An 8,245-nucleotide genomic window follows, 5' to 3' on the forward strand; every position below is an offset into this window, starting at 1 on the left:
CCATTTAAGTATGGTATATGGAGGAGCTTTAGGCGGCGCACATAACATTAATGTGTTATGCAGACCACTTGCAAAGTTTTCAGAGCCTGGAGATTAAATATCAGTGTCATACATAAATAATTAGAAAGTTTGGATGCCTCAATCCCCTGGGGAAAAGTAACTGGTTTAAAGAAAAAATAATTGAGGCTGAAAGAAACTAACAATAGGTCTATAAAGGATTGGTATCAAACTGGAGTAAATAATTAGCAGACCAATCTGGAGTTGACAAATTGCAGGCAAAAAGATTAAAAGAACTCCAGATATTGAGTAGATACATAAGCCATTATGTAGGAGATAGGAATATTTGGTCTTATCATACCGATGTACTCTGGTTTTTTTATCAAAGAAAAAAAGAATAAGATGAGTATGAGGCTTTCAGCTGCCTGGTAATGCATACCTTCTTCGAATTCAGGCATACAGAGTTCCGAAACTGTTTCCAAAGTATGAAAGCACAAATGGACTTTCATTGATTCACTTTATGTTGGACATTTTAGGATTTGTTACCACACTCACCCCCGCGTCGCTCCCCCACGCGGGCGACACGGGCAGCCACGCCCTCCCAAACCCTAGCAGCCGCCCCTTCCCTCCCCTCCCCCTACCACGCCGCCGCCGGAGCTGGCCGCCGGCATGGCCATGCGGCTCGCCGGGATGGCGGTGGCGGGCTCCCCCTCTCCTCGCGATTTGGTGGCGCAGGTGACAGCGGGGCGGCGGCTCTCCTCCCACACGGGCTGCGTGGAGCCCGGCGGGGGCGTCCGCCGCGGCTATTGGCAGCGCCGGCTGGTGTCCGGCTAGCGCGTGGGGACGGCGGCGGATCCCATTCTCCACGCCCGTCCCTTCCTCCTGTCTTGGCGGCGGCGGCGGCGTTGGCCCGGTTCGCTGGATCCAGTCCTGGGCGGCTGGATCCGGTGCCCATGCGGCCGGATTTGGAGCTCCGGCACTTGGATCCAGCACTCTCTCGAAGGGCTAGAGAGGGCGGTGCCTGGCCAAGGCGGAGGCGGCGACGACAGCAAAGGGTGTCGGCACCGGTGCTCTATTGCCAGTTCTGACGCCACTGGGTAGGGGGCGGCGCCCATGGGGGTGGGGCACGTGTCTGGTGGTGGCTGACATCGGGTCGCAGCGTCGACAGCACGTGCCAAGAGCCGGCGACAGCGGCAGCCTGAGGCGTTGGTCGTGCGGCGGTGTTTCGCGAGCAGCGGAGTCAGGTCCGGCTCCACGTTGCCTGGCTGGAGGGGGTGACGGCCGACGCAGCTGCGGCTGCTGCACGCAGCCGGCGCGTCGAGGCCCCACTGAAGGGGTTACTGTGGAGCGGCAGGACATCGGTGATGGCAGTGATGGATGGCTAGGGGCCTTGCTTCTTGGCCCAACGTTCGTGCTTGAGGACTCCTTAGGCGAAAGCCTAGCGACGGTGACACCTGTGGGTGCCGCTTTCCCTGTTGGGGGCCTCGTGTATCCCCTCTAGCACTATCATCCAAGGGTGAAAGCCCGGTCCACTTTGGACGTGCGACGGTGGCGCCATCGGCGTTGCTACCTTCCTGAAGGCGTCGCGTTTGGATTTTGTCGTGGCCTCGATGTCTCCTCGGTGATTGTTCTTCACTTCTTGGCGCCTCGACGACGCGTGGAGGCGGGTCTTGCTGCGAGAAGTCAAAGCTGTTGCGTCAGGAACGTGGCTCGGCAACGATGACACGCGGTGAGCACCCACCTTCATCGTAGGCTGGGGTCTGCTAGGGGTCGGCAAGCGCTGGAGGCGAGGCGTGTGGCCATGATTGGAAGTCGGAGCTGCTCTTTGTGGGGTGCTTGAGCTTGGCAACGATGACCGGTCACGGCCTCTTGCTTCGGGCTTGTTGGTGAGTGGCTTGTGTGTGGACTGCCATAAGAAGTCGGAGCTGCTGGCGTCTTCAGCCATGCTCGGCAATAATGACCCATGGTAGTGTGCCGTGTTAGTGCTCAGCTGCGTCGTGTGGGTTGGTTAGCCTATCGGGTGCGCTTTTTGTCATCCCATTGGCTAGCCCTCTTGTACATAAATTCTTTCTGTCTTAATTGAGCGGCAGAGCTCCTGCCTTTGTTTCAAAAAAAAAAGATTCACTTTATGTCTGCTATGCCAATAGTGTTGATGCAATGTCACAGGTTAGGCCATGCAAAAACAAAACTGCAGTACAAGCATCTTTAGACCAGCAACACTTATCATCCTCACTTCTCACGCTCCTGCAACATGTTGCATATTGAGATGCAATGCTGCGGAAATCCCCGAGGTTTATCTGTGGAGCGGCAAAATCAAGATGTAAGAAAATAGGGGAGAAAGTATATAGTAGAATTGGTGGTTGAAAAGAAACCTTGTATTTCTAGTGCTCGTTCAACATTGGCAAGTTAAAGAGATTCATATCCATTGAATTGCACATTCAGCATGTTCATGGTGATCTAGGGTGTTTTAAAACACATAAATCAACTTTCTTTGGTGGGGGCAAATAAAGAGGAAACAAAACTGTCAGTTCTGGTTCATTTTCAGGTGCTAGTGAATGCTTAGCAAATCACATGAACCAGACTGGTTCTACTTTTTCAATTGGGTTTCAAATAAAAACATTGATACTTAAATTTGAGTGGAAATCGAAGACAAACCTTCCCATCACCATCACTATCAAAGCAACGGATCATCTTAGATATCTCAGAATCTGTCCAGATGAAATCATGGTAGCCATTCTTTCCAGGTCCCATGGTGTAATATATCCTTTACCAACTTCTGTGAAACAAAATGTGAACAAATCAGTACTATTTGCACAAGTAATATACTAAGAACAATATTTTTTGTGCAGAGCATGCAGTAAATATAAGCAATAAGTGTACCAATCATTTTTTTAATAAAATTATATAGATCATTTGTTTGCTCTTTAGATAACTATATATCCATTTCCCTCAGAACAAATACCCAGAGAAGCTATGTCGAGGCTAGTAATTTCAGTTTGACTCATGATATTTACATCAGTACTACCAGCTGTTGCTATCATTTCTTGGCAGCTATTGCACAATAAATGAATTGTAGACCAAAGTAAGTTTGCAAATGTTCCTACCAGCTTCTGCAAAAATTAAATTGTGAGAACCAATGAAGTGAAAGGTGTATCATTTTTTCCTTTCAAATCTGTGTGCACCAACATATTACGATAGCGGCAGGTCTGTTGGGGACACCCTAAGGCATAGCTCAGTGAGGATAAATAGACTGTATGTCAGTTCAGCAAATGACTGAAAAACAAGGAACTATTCTAGCAGTTAACTGCATGTCAGTTCACCAGATGAGTGAGGACAAATAGGCTGCACACCTCAAGTGTTGCAACAATGCCATGGCCATGAGTGGGAAAGAAAAGGAAGAAGATGTTAACTGAACTACACAAAACAAAGGAATTATTCTAGCAGTTAACTGAACTTCACATATAAATATGACACACCACGCTTCTATATGAAGCACCTTGACCTACAAAACAGCAGTAATAACTAGATATATATACACCACACTTCTGTGAAGCATCTTTAGTTTTGGACGAAAACATTAATTCTTAAACAAACTGTATTCTGTGAAGTAACAACTATCTGCATATCCAAATATTCTTTGCAAAAGTAGTCATATTAAGTCATGTGAAATATGGAATTAAAAATTTTCAAATGCTAATCAATGAATAACCATAGTCAGAACAAAATATTGCCCTGTCGCATACTATCTCATCCAATATTCCAGTGTGCAGTCTGAACAAAATACAGTGGTCATACTGTACAAAAAAAAAATCAGAGAGCGAGAACTAACCAGCCTGTAGGATGTAACCTTGCACAACTACTGGGTAAAGCTCAACAGCTCAAGTGATGCTGGATGCTCCGTATTTCCCCTCTCCCAACTGGTGTAAATTAAACAGCACAATTTGCTTCAGACAAAAAATAAAAAAAAAATGAAATTTCCCCATAGAAGACAGAACAAAATTTCCACAAGAAAGAAAACAAGGGCTTCAGCTTGCGTACACATCAGCAGCAACGAATTACATGGAGATGACCGCAAAAGCCCAGGCACCAATACCCTAAACACTCATGGGTATGTAGATGACTAGATCTTGGGGATGAGTTCAGAGGGAGAGGATAAACAGGACATGCTGACCTGGTCGCCACTGCAGTGGTGAGAGAAGGAACAGAGCAGGATTTGTGGCAGCGGCGCAAGTGGCTGGGTTGGTGCCGGCGGCGCAGGTCGCTGGGTTGGTCTCGGTGGCAGATGGCTGCGCCGCCGCGGCGAATCTCTGTGGCGCGGTGAGGAGCAGGAGAGAGGGGATAGGGACGACCAGTGGCTTGGATGCGGCGAGGGGGAGGAGAGGTGCCGGCGGGGACGGGCGGGCGTCGGCCTAGCGGGCCGGCGGCGGCTCGTGGAGGCGCAGCGGGAGCAGAGAAGAGAGAGGTGCGTGTGTTTGGTTGACTTAGGGTTTACTTTTGAGTTTTGGGCCAAAATTTAGCGACTGAGGATCCGATATGGTTAGTGCAAAATAGCGACCCACAATAAGGCAAAGCAAAATACTTATAGCAACAGACCATCCATCGAAGTATTTAATATTAGCGATTGAAGGTCCGAAGGAAATCTTTAGCGACCAACCATTCAATGTTAATATTAACTTTTAGTAACAGACGTCAGATGTGTAGTGTACTTTTTTTTATTTTTTAACCTATTTTATATAAATATTTCAAAAATATTCCTACCGATAAATTTTTTCAGATCTAACCCTTTGGTCATGTCAATCCACGTGGTGCGATAAAATAACATTGTTGCACCACATGCATTGGCGCGGTAGATGTGACACGCCGGCATGAGTTATAAATAGGGTAATTACTAATGACATTATTGTCACATTTGTCACACTAATGAATGTGGCCAAAACAACATTAGTGGAGGGCTGCTATTACATGCTAGGATGTTATTTATATGTTCATAATCCATGTGTACTTATTTGGTCATAGAACTTCACAGAGAAAATGTATGTGCTTCACCTAAACTAAGTTACCGTGACTTTGTTGAAATGGACTCATCTTTCTTTTCAAATGGACATTTTCTTGTTATTTGAATTCGTAAACTTGATAGCCCCATTAGCCAGTTGTGACAATATAAATATCATATCAATGCATCTCTTGTAGGCAAGAAAGCTGTATGAATTTGCTATTCATCTTGAACCACAGGAATTCTCCGACTGGCTCTAGCTGATCAACATGTTCACAGAGCTGTATAATCTGTGACAATATGCGGTTGATTCTAAGTATGCATGGAGCAGTCGACCTTGTTAGTGTATGTTCCTCATGCCTTTTGTCATGAAATGGCAAAACTCCTTCTATAAGGTTTTGTATGCCTCTTCCAATTTGTGATTATAGGATGGCACATGATGTGTCTATACTGAATTATATATTTGTCTTCATGCCTTGCGTTCGATTAGCAATTGTTGAATGCTGAGCAAAGGTTATACATTAAGTTTGTACTATCGGCCATTTTCCTGCAGTCATGGCACCCTTTGAGCGCCTCGTGTTCTAGTTGGAATGAGAAGCGATGCCTGAGCTGGGTTATTATATAAGAGAAGTCTACATGACTAACTACATGAGATGGCGGTAGCATGCCTATATATCCATGGGCTACAAGCTAAGCTGTTTCTTCTTCAAGTAGCCGGATGTTATGGTAGTCGGCTCAGAAGCCTCACTTGATCTTGAGCATAGATATGGGAGGCATCAGGAGATATCTGAACACTAAAGGCTCCAAGAACCCTAAACTGTCAAGAACATATCAAGTTGCCACATGCCATCGCTGGTATCCGAACGCTGCTTGCCGATATCAGCGATATGCTTCTCGTCCTCACTCCTGAACATCTCGTCCTTCGAAGAGGGATGACAGGACACTCGTGCCCATGGATGGTCCTACATGCCAGTGCATAGAGAGAGGAGGGAAACACAAACGTCGACGGAGTGCAAGGGGAAGATGAACAGATGAGGACCCCATCTGCTTGTATTTTATCGTTCCTTGTACTATAGTAAGGATGGTCCATGTTTGTGAGTTGTGACTGATTATCAATCACACATAACTTTTTTGCATAACAGTTAACAAGCTCATTGCTTTGTGTCTTACTGAAATCATTAGTTTTAATTTCAGTTGCCATTGGTACTGATTTAGGGATGAAAGCAGGATACTTGGGCCGCGTTGTTTGTTTTAGTTGTTGGCTTCTGTGTTGGTCAAAAGCCTGCTCGTTTTGGAAAATGGCTTCTAAGCAAATGAACTAAAATCTAAAAAATCTAGTTTAGAGATGCTTTGACAACCTTATTACAAAAACCAATAACAAAAAGCTGTGGAACACAGATGCCCAAAGCTAGAAAAACAGGTTTCTATTCAAAAAATCCCAAAGCTTGACCCGAACAATTAGAAATAAAGTCATACGGATTTAGACATTATATGAATATTGTGGAGTTCGATGAGATAAAAAACATTATAGTTCATGATTTCGCTGAAGATGTTTAGTGGTCTAAACATACATTTTATGTTCTCTAATTTTGAAATTTAAATGCTCAAAATTTTCAAGATACATTACACGGAGAAATTTCATGTACAAAAGATGTACTGCTTGACGAGATCTAACATTTCGTAGTTAAAAAATTTTATTTTAAAAAAATAGTTTATGGATAGAAACAGCAATACAAGATTCATAAAAGTTAATACCAAAGCAAAAGGTCAAATGTTCAAATTTTAGGAACTACACATTCGTATTCTGCATGAAACATGGTGTCACTTGTAACTTGCGGTCATGGTGCTTCAGTAGTGTACTTCTCCTGAGGTTGATCCTTTTTCCTATTTGTACATGTGATTTGATTTTCTGGAAATGATTTGTTGGAAGATTTATAATGTTGCAGACGGCTCCTAAAAAATCGATTTATAGAGAGGCAGTTAGATTCAAGGAGAGGTTGCATACACGTCCCTAGATGTCCTTGGATTTAGGAGACCCTTCTGTTGAGGCGTGTGCAACGTCCCTAGATGTCCTTGATTTGATTTATAATGTTTCTAGATGGAGTGAGAAACGATGCCTGTGCTTAGTACCGTGCCGTGTGTTGGCATCAGGGCACAACGACGACTCTGCTAGTCTAGCACGCCTACATCACGGCATGCGCCAGATGGCTAGTTCTGGCGTCGAGGTTCTATCTCTGCGCAGAATCATATGATTTTGCTGTAATCTTGCGATCCACAGCTGTCACCACCAACCCGTTCAACAAACATTGCTTTGTTCATCTATCGTGCTTGGTTGCCAGGATAAGAGAGCTCTCTATATTGAAGGCGAAGAAGACTTTCTGCCCAGTCCAGGTACCTCCCTCGAGCTGTCGTGCCTATATATGTCCAGAATACTAGTTGAGTTTGCACAACGAGATCCTGCTCTGGCTTAGCCACGTGAGAGGGCAGCAGCGTGCCTATATATCCAATGTAAGAGGGAAGGTGAAGACGGAGAAGCTACATCTTCTTCAAATATAATTGGGAGTAGCATGGTAGTATATTCAGAACAGAGAGTTGCTTTCGTAGACAGACTTGGGTGGTGTCAGGAAATCTCTGAATGTAGCCACATGCCAGCACTAGGATCCGAATGCAGCTCGTCGACCTGCTGCTACTCGTGGAAGAGCCAACAACTGCATCCTCGCGGGAGTGCAGGTTGCGAACTGCTCGGGTACCGATGTGCTGAGAGAGCCGCTGAAGGCAACAAACATGGATGATGACAGAGTGACCGGTGATGAGGGCAGAGAAACAGAGGATGGCGTTAGGATGAATTATGCTTCCGTTTGGATAACAAACAGATACAGATTTGTAGAACATATATAACCACTATTGTAATAAGTATTTGCAGAGAAACAGATACAAATTACAACAGATAAAATACATGAGCTATCAGTGCTAGATCTAAATGCCAATATTTATTTTATTTTTCTTGCTTAAATTAATGACGTAATTAAATTGAAGCACTATTGTAATTAGTTACAGTTTCACTGACAGGCAGACATTGGACGTGCACTCTGTGCTAGTTTGAAATAAATTAGCTGAAGGAGAAGCTAGATGAGATAAGCTTTTCTTCGACTCTGGCTTTGGATGCACGAGCATCTTCCATATTTTTATAAAAAATACTTACTAAACAAATTATTGTACCAAGTAGATAAAATAAGTAGGGAGCTCAATTTTTTA

The 8,245-nt window shown here is 44.6% G+C and overlaps 1 long non-coding RNA gene across 1 annotated transcript; it reads right to left on the reverse strand.

Moving 5' to 3' along the window:
• Positions 1-707: 707 nt before the first annotated feature.
• LOC136509264 (uncharacterized) lies at positions 708-4,472 on the reverse strand. The gene is made up of 4 exons (XR_010772302.1): positions 4,036-4,472; positions 3,827-3,914; positions 2,653-2,773; positions 708-2,294 (listed from the first exon to the last, which is right to left on the reverse strand). It is a non-coding gene; the product is annotated as an uncharacterized lncRNA (long non-coding RNA).
• Between the last annotated feature and the right edge of the window lie 3,773 nt (positions 4,473-8,245).

The sequence above is a fragment of the Miscanthus floridulus genome, chromosome 15 (genome assembly GCF_019320115.1).
Source record: "Miscanthus floridulus cultivar M001 chromosome 15, ASM1932011v1, whole genome shotgun sequence".
NCBI classification, from domain to species: domain Eukaryota; kingdom Viridiplantae; phylum Streptophyta; class Magnoliopsida; order Poales; family Poaceae; genus Miscanthus; species Miscanthus floridulus.